The 23,961-nt window shown below is 43.3% G+C and overlaps 1 long non-coding RNA gene across 2 annotated transcripts; it reads right to left on the minus strand.

The window, feature by feature from the left end:
* Positions 1–4,480: 4,480 nt before the first annotated feature.
* On the minus strand, positions 4,481–16,604 carry LOC132207779 (uncharacterized). 2 transcript variants are annotated; one of them, XR_009443810.1, is made up of 4 exons: positions 16,524–16,604; positions 16,345–16,388; positions 15,429–15,570; positions 4,481–11,521 (listed from the first exon to the last, which is right to left on the minus strand). It is a non-coding gene; the product is annotated as an uncharacterized LOC132207779 (long non-coding RNA). The 2 variants fall into 2 exon arrangements; XR_009443809.1 differs by having other exon boundaries at positions 16,345–16,572.
* Between the last annotated feature and the right edge of the window lie 7,357 nt (positions 16,605–23,961).

The raw sequence follows: 23,961 nt of genomic DNA on the forward strand, positions 1-23,961 counted from the left end.
TGATCAGCTTTGCAAAGGGTACAGAAACAGGTTACCAGGATGTCACCTTGTTTGGAGGATATTAGTTATGAGGAGATGTTGGATAAAATTGGTTTATTTTCTTTTGAACATCAGAGGCTGAGGGGCAACCCGGTAGAAATTTACAAAACTGGGAGAGACATGGATAGTTGGAGTCTAGAGTAGAAATGACAGTTTGTGTAGGGGACATAAGTTTAAAGTAATAGGGAAAAATGTAAAGGAAGTGTGAAAAGTAAGTTTTTACACACAGGACAGTATGTGCCTAGAATGCATTGCCAGAGGAAGTGGGATAAGCAGGTACAATCACAATGCTTAAAAGACATCTTGATGGATTTGTGAATTGGCAGGGAATAGAGAGATACAAACTGTGCAGGGGAAAGAAAGAGATTTCATGATTAGAAAATCATGCGTTAATGGAGGCTTGTGGGCTAAAGGGACTATTCCTGTTCTGTAGTGTTATTTGAGACCTCAGTTTTTCAAATACAGACTGGAATATTGGTAGAGTAAGAGGCAGCAAGGGTAAGTTTTCCTGGATTGTATGCACGATAAATTTCCGAAAACAGTGCATTCAGTTCAAAAAGAAAGAGCGCTCGTTTGGTCCTACTTCTTGGGAATGATGGGAGCCAAGTAGATCAAGTGTCAGTGTCAGACCATTCAGGAGACCATGATCACGTGTAGGAAGGTACAGAATAATGTCAGATAATAACCAGCATTAATTCAGAATGAGAAAACTCAATTGATGGAAAGTTGTCTTCAAGGGCAAGGTCAAAGCTGGACAGCAATGACTGGAGTGACAGGTTGATGGGACAAAGTATAAATAATAATAAGGGCTACTTTCAAAGAGAAGATGGCTCAAGTACACTCAAAAAGGAAAGGAAGGGCAAACATTCAGGGCTGCTTGTATGACAATTAGAATTTAAGATAAGATTTAAAAAAAACACTTATGATAGGTGTCAAGGAGAAAAGTCCAAATTGACAGTCACAAGGAATACAGAAGGTCCAGAAGTTGGGGCAAGCAGATGAAAAAGCACACAAGGAAGGGAGACAGTTAGGAGAAAAGGTTGGCAGCCAGTTGAGAGGGGCTGGTAACACACTGGCTATAACAATGTAGGAGAGAAACATGCAGATTCTGGGCTCAGACACAGGGCAAAATTTAGGAGCCCTTTGGCCTTATCGGAAGCAGCAGAGGCAGTGGATCGATTGCCACCATGAGTGAGACAATGAAGCTCTTTGAGCTCCTCAGTTGTTGTTGTAGGTGAGGATGGAGGATACATGGGGGAGGGGGAAGAAATGTTCAATGAGAACAAACTTGTATTAGAGATATCATTAAAAAATAAACATACTGCAGGTCACACAGAAAGCTGATTTGGCTCTTATGCTAAATATAAAGACTGAGAACTGGAGTTATAAACCAGTGGAAACAGATTCCATTGAAATGGTTCAGTACTGACTGTGATTGAAAGCAAAATCCAAACATCCAATAGCTACCTACAAACTCACTTCTGTGTCAGCAAATGAGATAAATGAGTGAATCCCTTCCCACCCTCAGAGCAGACGAATGGCCTCTCTCCAGCGTGAACTCGCTGGCGTATATTGAGGCTAGTTGATCACCTGAACACATGTCTGCAAAAAACACACAAATAGTCTCTCAGCAGTGTGAACATATTGATGATTCATCAGTTGCCCAGAACATTTAAAGCACTTCCCACAGTTTGGACATTTAAAAGGTCTCTCGTCAGTGTGAGCAGCTTGTATGTCAGGACTGTGGTTCACCAAGTGAATCCCTCCCCACAATCAAGGCTTGCATTGTGCCAGTCCTGGTAATTAACTAAAACCGTGTCCACACACACAATACGTGTATGCTTTCTCCTTACATGTTCAAAATCTGATAATGTTCTGTTTACAATAAACTGAGGTGTCCATAAGACCCTGGGATTATGCCTGGTGTCAGTTTCCCTTTGAGTACACTGTGAAATCAATTTAAAACAGAACAATGCAATGAAGAGAGAGTCCACACAAACACCAGGCTGCCTATGCAATCAGCTTGTAATGAATCTGGTAGTTTGATTAGATTAGACTCCCTACAGTGTGGAAACAGGCCCTTTGGCCCAACAAGTCCACACTGCCCCTTGAAGCATCGGACCCAGACCCATCCCCCTATCACCCACACACCCCTGAACACTCCGGGCAAATTAGCATGGCTAATCCACCAATCCACCTAGCCTGCACATCTTTGGACTGTGGGAGGAAACCGGAACACCTGGAGTAAACCCACACAGCCATGGGGAGAATGTGCAAACTCCGCTCAGACAGTTGCCCGAAGCTGGAATCGAACCCGGGTCCCTGGCGCTGTGAGGCTGCAGTGCTAACTACTGAGCCACCGTGCCACCCCGTAGGATTAATGACACACTATTTTAAAAAAAGTGACCACAAAAGCCAGTGATTCACTAATGTCGATCAGGGAACAGAAGCTGCCACCTGGTCTGGACTTATACAAGACTCTGGCGTCTTTGTGAGTGGACAGACAAAGAATGTTGAGAAAGAGGTGAAATACAGGTATTGACTAAATCCACATCTCAATCAGGACTTTGACATCATGTCACAAACCCTTAATCTTCACTGTTGTGAATGTCCAGTGTGGAAGATCTATGGAACACCATCACGGTGAGGACCCCCTCCAAGTCACACATCATCCTGACTTGTTTGAATCCAGTGCAGGATGAACAGCAATTTCCTCCAATTAAACACTGAGACAGCTTCTACACTGACTGCAACCTTCTGTCTAGTAACTGTGTGAAGCTGAACCAGACTGTTCACAACTCTGATGAAATACTTCACACTAAGATGAGCTTTCTCCTGCATCATCACCAAACTAACTGTTTCTATCTCAGTAACATCACCTGACTCCATCCACATCTCAGCTCATCTGCTGCTGAAACCCTATCCATTCTTTGTTACTTCTAGATTTAACTACTCTAACACAGACCGGTCCCCCACATTCAACCTTCCTGTAATGTTGGAGTGATTCAAATCTCTGCTGTCTCATTTCGAGTGTTATTGGCCCAAAGTGCATCACAGGTGCTAAAAAGATACATCAACAGATCTGTTAAAAGACTATCCAATTTAGCATCGTGATAGTACCATACAGCATGATAAGTTTTTCTCAAAGTTAGAATGGGACCTACTTTCCACAGGACTATGCAGTGGTTACTCTCACGGATTGCTGTTCTGGATGAATGCTGAGGATGAGACAACATAGGTTTTCCCCTCCCTCTCTCGCACTGTTCTTCCTCATCCCTGTTGTACCATTTTGTTTCTATGTCTCCTGTACACTCAAACATGTCTGTGTAGCTCCTTGAAAAGATAACTTTAATAAAACTTCAAGTATATTCTTTTTTGCTTCATGCAGCAAGTCATATGTGTATTGTCTCCTCTTTTCTTGCACTCGCAAAATCCTGCTGAGAAGAAAATGCCAGTTGCTGAAGGAACATTCGCAACAGTGGGATTCAAACCCACATCAATGAAAAGACTGGAGTCTTAATTCAGCACCTTAGACTGTTCAGCCACAGTAACTGACAAGTCGTGGTCATCCTTATTGTCTTCAATGATGATGTCGCTGCACCAAATTTTAGTCATGGAGCAGGAGAGGCCTCGAGACTGCATTACCATTTCTTAAATCTCTAACAACCTCAACCTCAACACCATTTTTGCCTCAAATCCCTGCAGAGTCTCCAATTTCTCTCAGGTTACCTCTCAAGCTTTTCTCTTCTCAAGAAAAGAACTTCTTGCTGTTTAACAGAAAGTGTGAAAGAAACATAGGAGGTCTGGCAATGAGACAAGTGAAATCATGTTAGTTTCAAGATATTTGCACTATTTCTTTCTCTCCGCAGGAATGGCTTCACTAACATCCTACATAATTGTTAAAAATTGTAACAACTATGTAGCAATTAAAGCTAAAATTCGATCTTCTCTCTTAATCATTTGCAGCACCCACAGAGGACTTTAGACCCATTTCTGTCCTTTTCCATACCCATCCTGAATCGAAAAGAGCGAAAATAACAGACCTGCTGAATTTATCCAGCACATTTTCTGGACATTTTGGGTTTCTAAATTAATTCCCTCAATGTGTCAAATGTCTTAAATGCTTGCTCACAAGGTCTTGGTATTTGCTATTTAAATAGTGCACTGTGAACACTTCAATCATCCATTTTATATGAAACAAGCACACAGTAACTGAACCGTCTTCACGCAAAAATACAAAAATGTATTTCCTTTCTCATCTTTTAAGCCCGTTTGGTTTTTTGTACCATTTAATATGAAGTCTTACAACTGCACCAGAAACCTCTGGTTAAAAAGATTCTGAAAATGTAGTCCGTAACATGAGAATTGGCAAAAGTTGTTGACACACAGAAGAAAGAAAATGTTGTGTGAGATTCAGCAAATAAAGGAACATTTCTTAGACTGTAGCTGAAAAAAATTGGTTTATTGAAACAGACTTTTTCACCATTCGACCGAGTGACTGGAGTTATACAGGGCACTTAAAGATGAGGGCAACAACATCACAAAATTAATTTTGAATGTTAAATCCTGGAGCAAGTACTGAAAATGGATTGCAATGTGAATGAGAAGAATACATTGGAACCTTGGGATTTTCTAAAGCAGTTACCTTTTACTTCCTTGGACTGCAGCGGCGTCAGTGAAAAACCCATTTGTCACCTTATAAAGCAGGATTTGAACATTGACTGTGGAAGGCCAAGTTAACTCAGTTGTTGGAACATACGCTGTTTAAGTGCAGAGTTGTGAGTACGAGCCCAACACTGGGCACCACCTGTTTATTTAGTATTTTCCCTTTGCAAATTCCCTTCCTCCAGCTATTCTTGATGACCCTTACATCCCATGAATCAGCTTAGCGAATCTCTTTTGCACCGCATTCAACGCCAGCATATCCTTTCTTAAATACGAGTAGCTAAACCAATATGGCTTCACCAACATCCAATACAGTTGTTACAAGATGTCCCGATCCTCAAAACACTAACACCTCGCAGTTAAGGCCAAAATTCCATTTACTTTCTTCATAACTTCAGCATCAGTTTAGGACTTTAGACCCATCCTTGCCCTTTTCCACACAAATCCTGAATCGAATAGTTATAATAACTGCCTGCAAAATGCTATCCCACTGAAACTTCAACCACTTGCTCAACTTTGTAACCTAAAGTCAAGTCCAGGACCTTCCCCTTCCTTGTTGGGACTTCTACTTAATGGCTGAAAAAATGCTCTCCTGGATGTATTTTAAAAATTCTGATAAATCCTTCACATTATGACGACTCCATTAATGTTGAGGAAGTTGAAAGTCTCTGCTACCATAATCCTGCTACTTCTACACTTTCTCAAAATCTGTCTCCTTATTTATTTAAAGGGGTTTTCAAAAATGTCACCTGTCCTTATTGCTGTATAGATTCCCGAAGCAAAATAACAATATCTCCTCCTCCTTTAACACCTCCACTGCCTTGCATGAAGGCCCTGTATCCTGGAATACTGAGCTGCTAACCATGTCCAAGTGACAGCAATGGCTTTATGACCCCACTAATTTGTATCCTCAAATCATCTGCCTTATTCATCTGACTCCAAGCATTAAATACCATTCACCCTTGGCAAACTCGCTTATATCTTAATTGCCCAATGACAATGCCTTCCAGACTCTCTTGTTTCTTCTCTTTTTGGCCATTATTATTTTGAACATTCTCTGGATTTCAGCCCACTGCTAAACTTTTTACATGACCCCCAACAGTACTGGAAACCCACCCCCACCCCCCACAAGGATGCAGTTCCCATTCCAGTTTAGGTGTAACCACTGTGTGTAATTCTACTCTTCCTGCTGAAGGACGGATGTTGTAAAACTGCAAAAGGTTCAGAAAAGAATTGTAATGGTTATTATTGTAATAGTGTACCATTAATACACTAAGTTGCAAGCATTTTGGGATGACTCGGTTCCCAGTTGCTCATATGAAATGTACTGACTGTCATTGAGTGAAAAATAAAAACCACAGGTTCCTCGCACTTGTTGGAGGTGAGGATAGAGGAGATAGGCTCTCCATCTCCCCTTTCAAAATAAATTAGTCTGCTTTTGAAATAAAGATCGAATGCACAGTAGTTTTAATAAAATTTATATCATTTTTTCTCCCAACTAGGTAACCAGACATGTGGTGTTTTCAAACATCATGAGAAACAAGCCCAGATAACATGACTTGGATACAGATAATACGAGCAACAAAAATTCCTACAGATTCTTGGGAACTCATTGGTGGTTAACCACAGTGGCTCAGCGGTTAGCACTGCTGCCTCACAGTGCCAGAGACCTGGATTTGATTCCACCCTTGGGCAACCGAGCATGTGGTTGTTGGCATATTCTCCCTGTGGCTGCGTGGGTTTCCTCTCGGTGCTCTGGTTTCCTCCCATGTGCTGGTTAGTGGATTCGCCAAGCTAAATTGCCCAGAGTGTTCAGTGATGCATACATTTGGTGGGCTACGGGGAGATGTGTCTGGGTGGGATGCTCTGAGGTTTTGTGTGGAATTCTTGGGCCGAAGGGCCTGTTTCCATACTGTAGGAATACTCCGAATTCTATGAAAACCCGTCCTAATGAACTAGGGAATCCCTTTTCACACACTGTGTGGGTGGATTGTCTTTACCCAGTGTGAATGTGTTGATATACAGCAATAAAACGTTATCATTTTCAAAACCTACTCTACAGTTACGTATTTGTTATTGAGATTAATGCGAAAGGATTAATAAATTAAACGCCATTTATTTCAATGCCAGAGGCCTAACAGCTAAGGCAGAGGAACTCAGGGCAAGATTGGAAACATGAAACTGGGTTATCATTGCAATTACAGAGGCAAGGCTCAAAGATGGACAGGGCTGCCAGCTTAATGTTCTAAGATATAGTTCCTATAGAAAGGATAGAAAGTCGAAGGGGGAGGGGGAAGCAAAGCAAGAGAGGAGGGAAAAGTGGCATTTTTGAGCAAGGATAACATTATGGCGTTACTTAGGCAGGATATATCTGAGAATACATCCAGGGAAGTTATTTGGGTGAAACTGAGAAATAAGAAAGGGATGATCACCTTATTGGGATTATACTATAGCCACCCCCAATAGTCAGCAGGAATCTGACAAATAATTTTGAAAGAAGTTATCTGTAAGAATAACAGGGTGGTGATGGAAGGGATTTTAACTTTCCAAACAGACTGGGAATTCCATGGTCTAAAAGGCTTGGATGGAGCGGAGTTTGCTGAGAGTGTACAGGAAAATGTTCTGATTCAGTATGTGATGTACCGACTACAGAAGGTGCAAAACTTGACCTGCTCTTGGCAAATAAAGCAGGACAGGTGACTAGGGTATCAGCAGGGGAGGACTTTGGGGCCAGTGACCATAATTCTATTAGTTTTAAAATAGTGATGGAAAAGAGTAGACCGGATCTGAAAGTTAAAGCTCTATATTGGGGGAAGGCCAATTTTAATGGTATTACACAAGAGCTTTCAAAAGTTGATTGGGGCAGATGTTTGCAGGTAAAAAAGAAAGGTTAGAAAGTGGGAAGCCTTCAAAAAAAAGAGATAACGAGAGTTCAGGGACAGTATACTCCTGTTCGGGTGAAGGACAATGCTGGTAGGTATAGGGAATTCTGGATGACTAGAGAAATCAAGGTTTTGGTCAAGAAAAAGGAGGAAGGACAAGTCAGGTATAGACAGCAGAGATTGAGTGAATGCTTACAAGAGTATAATGACAATAGTATACTTAAGAGGGAAATTAGTAGGGCAAAAAGGGAACATGAGGTAACTTAGGCAAATAGTATTAAGGAAAATCCAGTGGGATTCTACAAATAGATTAAGAACAAAAAGGATAACTATGGGGAGATAGGGCCCCTTAAAAAGCAGCAATGCCTCCTATGTGTGGAATTGCAAGAAATGGGGAATATAATAAAACAAGTATTATGCATCAGTATTTACTACAGAAAAGGATATGGAAGATATAGACTGTGGGGAAATAAATAGCAACATCGTGAAAATTATCCATATTACAGAGGTAGTGATGCTTTAAACGCATAAAAGCGGATAAATTCCTGGGACCTGATCAGGCGTATCCGAGAACTCGGAGGGAAGCTAGGCAAGTGATTGCTGGGCCCCTTGCTGAGATATTTGTGTCATCGATATCCACAGGTGAGGGACCAGAAGTTGGCTAATGTGGTGCCACTATTTAAGAAAGGTGGTAAGGAAAAGCCAGGGAACTATAGGCCAGTGAGCCTGATATTAGTGGTGGGAAAGTCGTTCTAGGAATCCTGAGGGATAGTACTTGAAATATTTGGAAAGGGAGGGACTGATTAGGGATAATCAACATGGCTGTGTGTGTAGGAAATCATGTCTCACTGACTTGATTTTTTTTTGATGGAGGAACAAAGAGGATTGAATAGCGCAAAGAGGTGGATGTATTCTATATGGATGTCACTAAGGCGTTTGACAAGGTTCCTCATGGTAGACTGATGAGCAAGGTCAGATCACATGGAATACAGAGAGAACCAGTCATTTGGAAACAGATCTGACTTGAAGGTAGAAGACGGAGTGCTGGTGGAGGGTTGCTTTGTAGACTGGAGGCCTGTGACCAGTGGTGTGCTGCAAGGATCAGAGCTGGGTCCACTCCATTTTGTCATTTATAAAGATGATTTGGATGTGAATGTACGAGTTATAGCTACTAAGTACCAATCCTTGCAGCATACTGCAGGTCAAACGCCTTTCCAAATGGCCAGCTCTCCCTGGATTCCATGTGATCTAACCTTGTTAATCAGTCGACCATGCGGAATATCGAAAACATCCACCGCTCTGCCATCAATCTTGTTTCTAACTTCTTCAAAAAAACTCAATCAAGTTAGTAAGACATAATTTCCTATGGACAAAGCCATGTCGACTATTCCCCATTCAGTCCACGCTTTCCAAATATATGTAAATCCTATCCCTCAGAATTCCCTCCAACAACTTACCCACAGCTGACGTCAGGCTCACCAAAAGTTTATTGTTCCCTGGTTTTCTGTTACCACCTTTCTTAAACAATGGCACCAGATTAGCCAACCTCCAGTGTAACAGCTCACCTATGACTGTCAATGGTGCAAATATCTGAGCAAGGGGCCCAATTGCAAGCCTAGCTTCCCGCAAAGTTCGAGAATACACCTGAAGAGGTCCTGGGGATTTATCCACCTTTATGGTCTGTAAGGCATCCAGCACCACCTCCTCCACAACATGGAACTTTTCAAGATACACATTCATTTCTCTAAGTTCTTTAGCTTTTGTATCCTTGATCACAGTAAATACTGATGTAAAATACTTTTTTGTATCTCACCCAACTCGTGCATTCCCACACATAGGCGGTCTTACTGTGCTTTTAAGGAGCATAGTAGTGTCAAAATTGGCCTTAGTCTCATTTAAAACTTTGACTCTTAGACCAAAGTCTATCCTTTTCCATAATTATTTTAAAACTAATAGAGATACAATCATAGGCCCCAAAATATTCTCGCCCCTGCTGACCCCTCAGTCACCTGCCCTACCTTATTTCCCAAGAGAAGATCAAGTTTTGAGCAGGGACTAATGACACCAGTACAAACAGCCCAAAGATCAAAGTTCATTCCTTGATTTAAGGGCAAAATCCTTCAAATGTGGTTGTGGTGAACTTGCTGGTGTGTTAACAGTTGGGATGATTGAGTGAATCCCTTTCCACACATAGAACAAGTGAATGGTCTGTCCCCAGAGTGAACTCGCTGGTGTCTCAGCAGGTTGGTTGAGTGAGCGAGCAAATCCCTTCCCATACTCGGAACATGTGAACAGTCTCTCCCCACTGTGAACTCGGTGTTTCAGCAGGTTGCTTGACTGAGTGAATCCCAGCCCACAATCAGAGCAAATGAACGGTTTCTCCCCAGTGTGACTGCGTTGGTGCATTTCCAGCTGGGATGGGTAAATAAATCCCTTCCCACAATCCCCACATTTCCACAGTCTCTCCCAAGTGTGACTGCGCTGGTGTTTGGGCATTTCAGATGAATCTTCAAAGACTCTTCGACACACAGACAATACGCATTTCTCCCTGGTGTGAACAGTGCTTCTTCCTTTAATGTTCAAAATCCTGAGATAATTAGGTTATGACAAACAGATTGAGTGTCAGATCTGGATGTGGTTTTGTTTGATTTCTCTGAATGCAATCAAAATTTCAAACTGAAGAAAAAAAAGAAACGTAGAGAGAGAGAGAGAGAGAGAGAGAGAGAGAGAGAGAGAGAGAGAAACCAGAAGAACACACACAAAGATTGTGAAACTCAGAAATTAATCTGGTCAATTGTGGATGCAACACTGAGGGGCACTGCTGGATTATCAGTAAAACTGAACTGGTTCATTTAATGTCCTTCAGGGAAAGGAAACAGTCAGCGTTTGCCCAAAACTACAAAAAGAGATAGAGTTTGGACAGACATGAAGGGCAGGCATTTTATACATCTGAAAATGAATCCAATTCCTGTTTTCTCCCCATACCCTCTGATGCTTCTGAAGGACTAAGAATACACAGCAAAATACCCGAAATCTGGAATAAAAACAGAAAAAGATGGAGATACACAGTAGATCTGGCAGCATCTGAAATGTTAATAGATGCAGGAACCATTGCAATCTTGAAGAAGTGTTGAGATGATCATCCACTGCACCATAATATAGGTTACACACCGAGTGCCAGAAAACGGGCCTAGCTTAAATAGGTGCTTGATGGCCAGCACCGATACAATGGGGACAGTGTGTTCAACAATTGTACCCGACTGTCTGACCCCATTTAGTTCCGTGTTTCTCTCCTATTCTCTTTTAGGAAACAGGCAGCAGCAAGTAGTGAAGAATGCAAATGATATTTCGGCCTTCATTGTGACAGGATTCGAGTACAGGAGGAGGGATGTCTTTCTATAAGGGCCTTGGTGAGACCACACCTGCAGTAGTGTGCACCTTTGTTCTCCTTTCCAAAGGAAGGATGGTCTGGCTACTGAATGATCGCAAAGAAGGTTCACCAGACCAATTCCTGGGATCACAGGACTGATGTATGAAAAGAGATTTGATCTTGATTAATCCTTCTTTCTTTTAATCTTTCAGCCACCGACAACATCATGAACTAATTTCACGTCCCATTTGCTGATTTGAGTCTTTTACTGCTAAAGGTATACTTTGGTTCCCATTCCCCTGTCATACGAGTTTAAATCCTCACCAGTGGAACTAGCAAAAGCATCAACAAGAATATCTGTCCCAGCTCTGCCCAGGACAATTGTTCAAGCTTGTGCATGTCCCACCTTCCCCAGAAACAAACAAACAGTCTCAATGCCTCAGGAATCCAAATCTTTTTAAGTTATAGCTCCAGCCATGCACTCATCTCATCTGTCCTCTTATGCTTTTACTAGCATGTGCATTGTAGCAGCTCACACTGTTACGGGATTAGATCACGAAAGGTCCTGTGGGGATATAAAAGAGTCCTGTTGAGAAGGAACATTAGGGAATTTACTTGGGTTTCTGTTAACAGGCAGTTCAAAACACATAAGCATTTTAACAAGAGGCAGTGTTTAAAGGCCCGGTTCAGCCACAATCACAAGTTTGTTACTTAATGAAAAGTAGAAGCAAAAGTCTGATCCTACAGCATTCTGAACTGTTTAGGTAATTGTAACCAGAAATGCAAACAACCAATTAACGTGAAACGGTTAGCTAAATTCCTTGAGCAAATGTTTGTCAGCAATAAAAGCAGCTCACTGCATCATTATGGAAGGCAAAGCAATAAACGGTGTAAACACAACCTCTAAAAGACCAACAACATAGGAAGGGGCAAAGGAAGATTATAAAGAGAGAAGTCAGGGCTGCAGAGAGATAAAACAATTGAAATGTAGATACGGATAATTTGAACAAATTCTTACATCCAAAGATCAACGGAAGAGTGACAAAGATAGATTACAAAATCCAAAGTGAAGATATGGTTAGTGCCTTAGTTATTTGTGAAATCTAAACAAGTTCTGTTTAACAGCTTGGTAAAGTTCTAAAGTGACTGAATTTCACCCTCGGTGGAGTTTGAATAGATGCTCTTTATTAAAACAAGAAAGTAATAATGGAAAGCGCTTAGAGTAGAAAATGAAACTTCACTTTAAAAATCATTTGCAGCATACAAATTGTTGGGGTTGTAAACTGCAGCAGCAAGTCAGAAACACTGTTTGATCTTTTAAGCTGAAGTGACAGAGGGATTTTTCCACAATTTGTCAACTGTATTACAAAATTGTAGTTACTTTATATCAGAGTTGAGTTTAAAAGACTTTATCACAATTCCTAACAATCCACACTACAGTTAGTAGAGAATTTGGAAAAGTTCTTAGTGATAAGCTACTATTTTGGTTTTTGGCAAAAAAATGTGGTGCAGCTGGCAAATGTCTGAGGAGGAATATAACTGCCAAAGCATTGTAAGGTCCCAAAGACAGACGAAGTAGTTTTCGAGCTAACCTCAGGAGATTATAGAAGGGTTTAGGACTGAACATAGTGTTGTCCACGATTGTTTGAACATAGGACATAGAACATTACAGCACAGTACAGGCCCTTCGGCCCTTGATGTTTTGCCGACCTGTCATACCGATCTCAAGCCCGTCTAACCTACACTATTCCATGTACGTCCATATGCTTATCCAATGACACCCTAAATGTACCTAAAGTTGGCAAATCTACTAGCGTTGCAGGCAAAGCGTTCCATTCCCTTACTACTCTCTGAGTAAAGAAACTACCTCTGGCATCTGTCCTATATCTTTCACCCCTCAATTTAAAGCTATGCCCCCTCGTACTCGCCGTCACCATCCTAGGAAAGTGGTTTGCTTACTGGATTGGGTATATTGATTTGGGGTGTGTGGCTAACAATGACAACAATATTGCATGTAAATAACATCTAGCGAATGGAATAAAAATATCACAATCAGCCAGGGAAAGTCTGAATGTCATTGTCCACTCTTCCAATCTGAGCTGTATTTAAGAGGGGAATTAGGCCTCATGTGAAAGCCAGGTTTGGAGTGGACTCTGGCCTCTCCCACACATGTGGTAACAGAGCTCTGAATAAAGGTCACTCGTACAACTGAACACAACACAAACTTCTCCCGACAACAATGTGGCACTGGGTGTAAGCTTGACAATACTATATTTGAGATCTCGTATTTTAGTGTATCTCTTAACTTCCTATCTTCAGCTTTCAGGTCCTCCTCCCTTGGTTTTCCTATGTCACTGGTACAATCGGATGTTCATCCTCCCACTCCAGAATGTCCTGAAGCTGCTCCATGTCATTGCTAATCCTGGCACCAGGGAGGCAACATACCATCCTGGATTCATGTCTCTCTCTATCCCTTACTATTGAATCCCCTGTCTCTACAGTCATATTTATCGTTTCCCTCCCCTTCTATGCAGCGGAGTTACTCCGAGTGCCATGAACCTGACTGATGCTGCTTCCCGAGTGGCCACCCCAACATCCCCCACCTCTCTCCCCCACCCCCAACCCCCCAACCGAACAGTACCCAAAACAGTATATCTATTTGAGGGAGATGACTCTAGCACTTCCTTTCTGAGCCTTTTACTTGTCTGATAGTCACCCATTCTCTTGCTGTCTGTGTAATCTTCACCTGCTGCGTGACCAGTCTGTTGAGAATGCGACCACAACCTTCTCAGTTACCATGGATGCTCCATACTGACTGCACCCACAGCTCAAGCTCTGAAAAGCAGTTAACCAGTAGCTGCAGATGGACACACTTCCTGCACAAATAGCCAATAGGGACACTGGTAATGTCCCAGAGTTTAATGCGGAAAACTGTGAGGTGATTCACATTGGAAGGAGTAACAGGAATACAGAGTACTGGGCTAATGGTAAGATTCTTGATAGTGTGGATGAGCAAAGAGATCTCGGTGTCCATGTACATAGATCCCTGAAAGTGTCCACAAGTTGATAGGGTTGTTAAGAAGGTGTACAATGTGTTCGTTTTTATTGATAGAGGGATTGCGTTTCAGAACCATGAGGTCATATTGCAGCGGTACGAAACTCTGGTGCGGCCGCACTCGGAGTTCTGGTCACCGCATTGCACGAAGGATGTGCAAGCATTGGAAAGGGTGCACAGGAGATTTACCAGAATGTTGCCTGGTATCGAGGGAAGGTCTTATGAGGAAAGGTTGAGGGACTTTAGGCTGTTTTCGTCAGAGAGAAGAAGGTTCAGAGGTGACCTAATAGAGACATACAAGATGATATGAGGATTAGATAGGGTGGGCACTGAGATCCTTTTTCCTCAGATGGAGCTGGCTAGCACGAGGGGATATAGCTTTAGATTGACGGGTCATAGATATCGGACAGATGTCAGAGGTAGGTTCTTTACTCAGGGTAATAAGGGCGTGCAATGCCCTGCCTGCAACAGTAGTAGACTCGCCAAGTTTAAGGGCATTTAAGTGGTCTTTGGATAAACATATGGATGATAATGGAATAGTGTGGGTTAAATGGGCTTCAGTGTGGTTTCACAGGTCGACACAACATCAAGAGCCTATGTTCTATTGTGCAAGAGGAGCACACCACAGATGTGATGTCTTCTGTTATGACTTCTCTCCAGATTAAGCCAGTTTCTGCCTTAAAAAGAATTTAATTAAGCTAGGTCCTCCCCCTTCATTTCAAACATTACTATTATAAACCTAAAGCCCCTAACTTTATTTAAGCTAATATATACTTTAAAAACTGTAAGAAAATTCTTTACGATATCAAATATCAATTGGCTGTTTCCATTAGGACTGAGAGACTTTCTGAACTGCCCAAACTGAGACTGAGCATCACACTCAATCTTTCAGTTTCACTTTCTGTTTCACCCAACTCCAAAGCACTCTCATTTAGCCAAGCAGCACTCACAGTGCAGCCTTTTCATTTTCATTGTCTGCTCACACCCACTCTGATCTCAGCCTCCCATACTGTTTCAATGCAGCTCAATGGAAGCTCAGGGAACAGCATCTTCACGTTAAATGCAATAATTTATAAACCTCAGGAATCAACACAGACTTCAGCAGTTTCAGGATCAATGGAGTTGTCAGGAAATGGAAGATTCCACCTGGAGGGGTGCTGGAATTTGTGCCCATCAGGAATTTTAAAAGGAAGTTTGCAGGTATTCAAGAATGAAAAATGTATAGACTAAAATCATGAAGTGGGCGAATGGGACTAAATATGACAGTTCTTTCAAAGAGACGAGGTGTTGTTTGGACAAATCTACCCCTCTCAGGCCAATATCTCCTTTCTCAGCTGCAGGGTATAGAACTGAACACTTATCCCAGAGGTGATCAAACCAAAAATTTGAATATCCTGCTTTCAAGTTACAAACTTACCAGGAGTATTCTCCCACGCATAGAATGGTTAAACCTCTTTCCTTTCACTGTTAAGTGTCAATGATACTCAGATCCTGATCACTCCGCTTAATGGAGAACTTGCATTGGGATCCTGGTCTGCAAATTATTCTCAATAAATATCCTGTAAAGCAAATCCACAAGAGACAAATAACGGTCAGGCCTGGACAGAAATCCAGAAAACACAAGATTGTCTGGAAAAGGCAAACATTTCTCTTGGTTTCTGTTAGTTATGTATAAATCCTCCTCTTAAAAGCACCCTGCTCCCCCACACAGAAAGATGCAGAGGTAAAATACACCCATTATTAGAGACTGAGGAAGTCAGACATTAATAAATTTGACCAGGGAGCACAAGGGGACTCAGAGCACTTTCAGTGATTTGATCCCAATCATATGAATACTGGGCAAACGGATATGCTTTAATAGATCATAATATTTAAAGCAGGACTTCCTACAGTGAGAGTGCAACAGGTAACATGAAGTTCTAAGCAAGGATTAGCGGATCCGAAACGTTATTTTTTTTCCTTTCACAGATGCTACCAAACCTACTGAGCTTTTCCAGCAACTTTGTTTTTGAACATGCAGTTCTGAACACGTTTTCGACATTTCTCCTCCATTAAATATCTAACGTATAACTTGCAGCAATTTATACTGCCTGAAGCCAGTACTCCGCCAGCGTCAAAGGTCCTTCCCAGGAAATACACGCCGTGTCTCAGTCTGGGAAAGAAGTCCAGAAAAACAAAAACAAAAACAAAAACAAACATTTCTCTTGTCCTAATCTCCCCTCCCAAGCAAGAAAGGCTGCGCTTGCGTTCCACTACAGGTTGCCACCTATAAATATGGCGATCCGGCATGAGTCCCGAAGATCACTGCCCCTAATAAAGATGGTGGCAATTACCTCTGCCTATCGCAGCCTCAGGTCCGTAGCAGTTTTTCCGTTTGCTGCAAAACACGGGACCGGCATGTTAAAATTTGTTTTCTGACATGCATCAACGGCTAATAAAGCCTCTCAGTCAATACCGAAAGTATTTCCCTCCCGTTTTTTTGCAGCTTTCCTTTTTATCCCGTGTACTGTACCTTCGGCAAGCAGCTAACCCTCATTCGCAGAGATATTGCGCCCGCGGACAGAGGCGATCACATGATTTTCACACAGACAAACATCTCACTCGCTCTGATTGGCTGGAGGGTAGGCCGCTTCCATTGGCCCCGCCCCGTGCTCCGATTGAACCAAAGCTGACATCGCTCACAGGGAGATAGCAATAACTGCAGGTGTTGGAGTCACAGATGACACAGTGTGGAGCTGGAGGAACACAGCGAGCCAGGCACCATCAGAGGAGCAGGAAAGTTGATGGTTCAGGACCCTTCTTCAGAAATGGGGGAGGGGACGGGAACTGAAACATAAACAGAGTGGGGGCTGGGGAAGGTAGGTGGGAAGGTGATAGGTGAGTGCAGGTAGTCAGTGGTGAAGATTTTTCCTGCTGTTCATTACCTCTGTGAGTGATGGTGAGGGTTCATCCCGAGATGGGGAAAAAAAGGGCCATTCCTGATTCTCCTAATGTACGGCAAAACAGCTTGTATTTTATGGAAACTTTTACTCTGTCATTTTCCTCGATGTTTTGGCTGTTTCAGAGACTTGGATAGAGCAGGGTCAGGAATGGATGTTGCAAGTTCCAGGGTTTAGATCTTTCATTAAGGTCAGGGAAGATGGTAAAAGAGGGTGAGGTGTGGCTTTGTTAGCCAAGGACAGTACAACGGTGGCTGAAAGAACTTTTGATGAGGTGGTATGGGCTGAGAGCAGAAACAGGAGAGGAGAGGTCGCACTGCTGGGAGTTTTTTATAGGCCCCTGCAAAGTTCCAGGGATGTGGAAGAGTGGATTGGCAAAATGATTCTGGGCAGGAGTGAAAAGAACAGGGTGGTCATTATGGCAGCTATTAACTTCCCTAACATTGAATGGAAATGCTATAACTCTAGTATGTCGGATGCATCAGTTTTTGTCCAATGTGTGCAGGAGGGTTTCCTGACTCGGTATGTCGAAGGGCCGACGAGAGGGGAGGCCACACTGGATCTGGTACTTGGTAATGAACCAGGCCAGGTGTTTGATTTAGTGGTAGGTGAGCACTTTGGACAGAGTGACCATAATTTGGTTATGTTTACTGTAGCAATGGAAAGGGTTAGGAATATGCCACAGGGCAAGAGTTATAGATGGGGGAAGGGCAATTATAATGTGATTAGGCAAGACTTAGGAGGCATAGAATGGGTTAGCAAAATGCAAGGGATGGGGACAATCGAAATGTGGAGCTGGTTTATGGAACAGATATTGCTGTCCTTAATAAGTATGTCCCTGTCAGGCAGGGAGGGAGCGATAAGGGAACTGTGGTTTACAAAAGAAATTGTATCTCTTGTTAAGCAGAAGAGGGAGGCATATGTGACGATGAGACAAGATGATTCAGATGAGGCGATGGAGAGTTACAGATGAGCTAGTAAGGATTTAAAGAGAGAGTTAAGAAGAGCAAGGAAGGGACATGAGCAGACATTGGCAGGTAGAATAAAGGAGAACCCTAAAGCGTTCTATAGGTATGTGAAGAATAAGACGATGTCTCGGGTAGGAATAGGGCCAGTCAAAGACAGAAGTGGGAAGTTGTGTGTGGACCCTGTGGAGATTGGAGAGGTGCTAAATGCTTATTTCTCATCTGTTTTCACTGAGGAACAGGAGAATATTGTAGAGGAGGTGACTGAGTTACGGGCTACTAGAATTGAAAGGATTAAGGTTAGTAAGGAGGAGGTGTGATCAATTCTAGAAGGTGTGAAGTTCGTAAATCCCCTGGGCCAGATGGGATTTTTCCGAGGATTGTCTGGGAAGCCAGATAGGAGGTGGCAGAGTCTTTGGCCTTGATCTTTGAGTCCTCATTATCTACAGGTTCAGTACCAGAGGTCTGGAGGATTGCAAATGTTGTGCCCTTGTTCAAGAAGGGCAGTGGGGCTGACCCAGGTAATTATAGACGTGTGAGCCTTACATCTGTTGTAGGAAACATTTTGGGAAGGATTATAAGAGATAGGATTTATTATCATCTAGCAAGCAACAATTTGATTGGAGATAGTCAGCATGGATTCGTCAAGGGCAGGTTGTGACTCCCAAAACTCATTGAGTTTTTTGAGAAGGTGACCAAGCATGTGGCTGAGGGAAGGGCAGTTGACGTGGTGTACATGGACTTCAGTAAAGCCTTTGATAAGGTTCCACATGGTAGGCTATTGAAGAGAATACAGAGACACGGGATTGAGGGAGAATTAGCAGTTTGGATTAGAAACTGGCGTTCCGTAAGAAGGCAACGAGTGGTGGTTGATGGAAAATATTCAGCCTGGAGTCCAGTTACTAGTGGTGTGCCTCAAGGATTTGTTTTGGGACCACTGCTGTTTGTCATTTTTATAGATGACTTGGACGCAGGCATAGGTGGATGGGTTAGTAAATTTGCAGATGACACTAAAGTCAGTGGAGTGGTGGACAGTGTGGAAGAATGTTGCAGGTTGCAGGGAGACTTGGATAAACTGCAGAATTGGGCTGGAAGGTGGCAAATGGAGTTTAATATGGATTAAATGTGAGGTGATTCACTTTGGCAAGAATAATAGGAAGGCAGAATACCGGGTCAATGGAAAGATTCTTGGTAGTGTGGCTGTGCAGAAGGATCTTGGTGCCCATGTACTAAGATCCCTGAAAGTTGCCACCCAGGTTGATAGTGCTGTTAAGAAGGCTTACGGTGTGTTAGGTTTTATTGGTAGAGGGACTGAGTTCCGGAGCCATGATGTCATGCTGCAACTGTAGAAAATGCTAGTGTGGCCTCGTTTTGAATATTGCGTGCAATTCTGGTCGCCCCATTACAGGAAGAATGTGGAAGCATTGGAAAAGGTGCAGAGGAGATTTACCAGGATGTTGCCTGGTCTGGAGCGTAGGCCCTATGAAGAAAGGCTGAGGGACTTGGGTCTGTTCTCTCATTGGAGAGAAGGAGGCTAAGAGGGGATTTAATAGAGACATACAAGATGTTCAGAGGATTAAATAGGGTGGACAGTGAGAGCCTTTTTCCAAGGATGATGACTTCAGCTTGTACAAGGGGACATAGCTACAAATTGAGGGGTGTTAGATTTAAGACAGATGTCAGAGGCAGGTTCTTTACTCAGAGAGTGGTAAGGGCATGGAACACCCTGCCTGCCAGTGTAGTTAACTCAGCCACATTAGGGACATTCAAACAGTCCTTGGATAAGCATATGGATAATGATGGGGTAGTATAGGGCAAGGGGCTTAGATTAGTTCACAAGTCGGCGCAACATCGAGGGCCGAAAGGTCTGTTCTGTGCTGCATTGTTCTACGTTCTATGTTCGAGGTGCTTCACAGATGAGCAAAACATCGATTAAAGATATCAATTTTACGATGTATCATAAAGAATAAGAGAGAGGTTCAGGGAGGAAATTCCATAGTTTGGGTTGTCAGCAGCTCTAACCCTGGAGTGTTGTAAGTGGGGTGGGTCAGAAAAATATCTGGAAAGGGGAATTGCAGGAGTGCAAAAAACACATATGGCCTTCATGACGGCAAAGGTTTCAGAGACTGTCATTAGAGAGTACGGATGTCGCATGGAGCTTAAGGCATTACTCTGCACTCAATCCATTACAAGTCATGACCACAAAGGTACAGAAGATTTCTGATGCCTTAATCAGGCTGATCAATATTTGTATCGATGGGCTTGCAAAATGTCAGTAATCGCCTCTACCTCAGAGTCATGGTATTGTTGGGATGCTGCTACAGAAGAGGAGACAGGGAGCAAGGAATGTCACATAAAACGCTCTCCTCTTCTCACTATTTTCACTGCAAAACCAAGGGAGCACCTAACATACCACCTCTATCTCCCATCACAACACTTTGCCCCACAATAACTCTGTCTGCCCCTGCACAAGGAGAAGTGGGATTCTTTTCCAGGACCATGTGGTGCCCTGAAACTCTGAGTGAAGACCAAAAGCATCTGAGCGATGAGAGCAAAGATTTGAGAAGACTGTCTGCACCTTTGCTGAAACTTACAGGAGCACCAGGTCAAAGCAATAGGCAGCATGTGGAGTACAAACTGGAATTGAGTAAGTGTGCGTCCGTACAAATTTGGACAGGCCGGGGGTTTGGGACACTTGACAAAATTTTCAGTTTCCTTTTTGAATAGTCACCTGAAATGCCTTTTTAGAACCACTTCTAACCCTTATCCATGCTCTGATCTGGAGGGCCAGGTCACTCTTGCACTGGTTTCATCCTGCAATTTTATGAAGTCAGCAACAAGATGAGTTTCAACACTGACTTTGAAGATTATTAAAAGCTAACATCGATTGCCATTAGAATGTTTTGATTTTGATTTATGTTGTCTCGTGTACCGAAGTACAGTGAAGTGTTTTTGAGAGCGGTGCAGGCAGATCATAGCAAACAATGATTTACAGATCAAAGTGTGCATAGACAGAGCAAGGCATGCAAGGTTATGCCTGCATAGGAGGTGTGCAAAGCAAGATCAACACTATTTGGAGTTACAGAGTCCATTCATCAGTCGAATAATGGCAGAGAAGAAGCTGTTCTTGAACCCCTTGATGGGTGTGTTCAATCTTCTGCCGAATGGAAGAAGTTGGATGAGAGCATTACCGAGATGGGACGGGTCATTGATGATGTTGGCAGCCTTTCTGCGGCAAAGAGAAGTGTAAATGAAGTCCATGGATAGGAGGCTGTTGCCGTTGTGGCCTCCTCTACATTGGGGAAACCAAGCGGAGGCTTAGGGACTGTTTTGCAGAACACTTACGCTTGGTTCGCACTTTACAACTGCACCTTCCAGTTGCAAACCATTTTAACTCCCCCTCCCATTCCTCAGACGACATGTCCATCCTGGGCCTCCCGCAGTGCCACAACGATGCCACCCGAAGGTTGCAGGAACAGCAACTCATATTCCGCTTGGGAACCCTGCAGCCCAAAACGTATCAATGTGGACTTCACCAGCTTCAAAATCTCCCCACCCTCCACTGCATCCCAAAACCAGCCCAGCTCGTCCCTGCCTCCCTAACCTGTCCTTCTTCCCACCTATCCCCTCCTCCCACCTCAAGCCCCACCCCCATCTCCTCCATACTAACCTCATCCTGCCCCCTTGCCCTGTCCATCCTCCCTGGACTGACTTATCTCCTCCCTATCTCCCCACCTATACTCACCTTTACAGGCTCCATCCCCACCTCTTTGACCTGTCTCCTCTCCACCTATCATCTCCTCTATCCATCTTCAATCCGCCTCCCCCTCTCTCCCTATTTATTTCAGAACGCCCTTTCCCTCCCCCATTTCTGAAGAAGGGTCTAGACCCGAAATGTCAGCTTTCCTGCTCGTATGATGCTGCTTGGCCTGCTGTGTTCATCCAGCTCTACACCTTGTATTCTCTGGATAAGAGTTTGGCTTCTGTGATGATTCGTGCTGTGCACACAACTTTCTGCAGTTTCTTATGGCCTTGGGCTGAGCAGTCGTTGCACCAGGCCATTATGCACCCAGATAGGATGCTTTCTATGGTGCATCTGCAAAGGTTGGTGAGGTCTTCATGGACATGCAGTACAGTAGATAAACAAAACATAAAAAGTAAAAGTTCAAAAAGATGCCAAGTTAGACATGCTGAGACTTTGTCAGATTTGAAACTGTTTTGTGTAGGTAACAGTTAAAGAAAGCTCTTGCAGTTCTTTTGTCAGTGAGTACAGAAGTGCTGGTGAAATAAAGGATTATAGATGTAGCAGCCCTGAGTTAAGAGGAAAACAGCACAGGCATAAATATGCAGAAGATCACGAGGTTGACTAAGGTCAGTGTTGCTTATATGAACTGTGACTGGGCACAGTGGGGAGTTAATCAGATAAGAACAAGGATAAAATAGATCTGTGTCTGTGCAGTGGAGACCAACCAGAGTCAGAAAATGAAGGCCCAAGACAGACACTTTGAAGATCAAGGCTGCAAAAACTATCAGAAGTCCTTTTAACACTGTTGTTTAGCCACTGACAGGAACAGTACAACTGTTTGAGTGTAAGTTGTTGTCTGCATTTATCACTGCAGTTTGCCTGACAGCAGATCACCTTCTACTGACTCTATCTCAATAAAGTTGATTGTTGCTTCACAGCCCAGCTCTGCTGCCAAGTCTGCTCCTGCCTGAAAAGTGTAATCACAAAAGAAGATAATGCTTATTGCCAGTCCAGGCAGGCTGTGATTGTGGATGAGTGGGGAGGATGTTCGACAGAATGGGAAATGTTCATTCTGAAGAGATTGACCTGAAACAGTGACCATTAGTCTACTACTTTGCTGCTATGCCATTTCCCATTTTAATATGCCAATTCAAACTGTGCTGGTTTTGCTGAGTGTTCAGATCACAAGACCATAATGCATCCGAACAGAATTGTGCCATTCTGTCATGACTGAATGGTGTGCAGTTCTGGTCTCACTGCTATAGGAAGGATGTAGTGAAAGGGCTGAGGATTGACAAGGATGTTGCCAGAGTTGGAGGGTTAGTGACTCGCTTGTCAAATTGACTTTATTTCTGTGTATTACAATTGTTGTTCTGCTCCAGTTCTTATTTTAATCAGATGTTGATAATAATGCCCAGACATACAAGGCAGAAAATGATCTATCTCCATCAGCAGGGTATCAACCCCCTAATATTTTGAATAATTTTTTTTATCTCATCTGCTGTCTGGTTGCATATCTCTTTCTGTTTTCTTTTTGTTTTCTTTTTCGCCACTTTGTCACTTTACAGCCTGGAGGAACATTGAAATCTATAACTAAACTGACCACATGATATCTGTTCTCCTTCTGTCTTCCACCTTCCACGCACCTTCCTTCCAATGATAATAAAATGTGAGGCTGGATGAACACAGCAGGCCAAGCAGCATCTCAGGAGCACAAAAGCTGATGTTTCGGGCCTAGACCCTTCATCAGAGAGGGGGATGGGGTGAGGGTTCTGGAATAAATAGGGAGAGAGGGGGAGGCGGACCAAAGATGGAAAGAAAAGAAGATAGGTGGAGAGGAGAGTATAGGTGGGGAGGTGGGGAGGGGATAGGTCAGTCCAGGGAAGACGGACAGGTCAAGGAGGTGGGATGAGGTTAGTAGGTAGAAAGGGGTGCGGCTTGGGGTGGGAGGAAGGGATGGGTGAGAGGAAGAACAGGTTAGGGAGGCAGAGACAGGTTGGACTGGTTTTGGGATGCAGTGGGTGGAGGGGAAGAGCTGGGCTGGTTGTGTGGTGCAGTGGGGGGAGGGGACGAACTGGGCTGGTTTAGGGATGCGGTGGGGGAAGGGGAGATTTTGAAACTGGTGAAGTCCACATTGATACCATTAGGGTTCCCAGGCGGAATATGAGTTGCTGTTCCTGCAATCTTCAGGTGGCATCATTGTGGCACTGCAGGAGGCCCATGATGGACATGTCATCTAAAGAATGGGAGGGGGAGTGGAAATGGTTTGCGACTGGGAGGTGCAGTTGTTTGTTGCGAACT

This window comes from Stegostoma tigrinum, unplaced genomic scaffold (assembly GCF_030684315.1).
Source record: "Stegostoma tigrinum isolate sSteTig4 unplaced genomic scaffold, sSteTig4.hap1 scaffold_156, whole genome shotgun sequence".
In the NCBI taxonomy this organism is placed as follows: domain Eukaryota; kingdom Metazoa; phylum Chordata; class Chondrichthyes; order Orectolobiformes; family Stegostomatidae; genus Stegostoma; species Stegostoma tigrinum.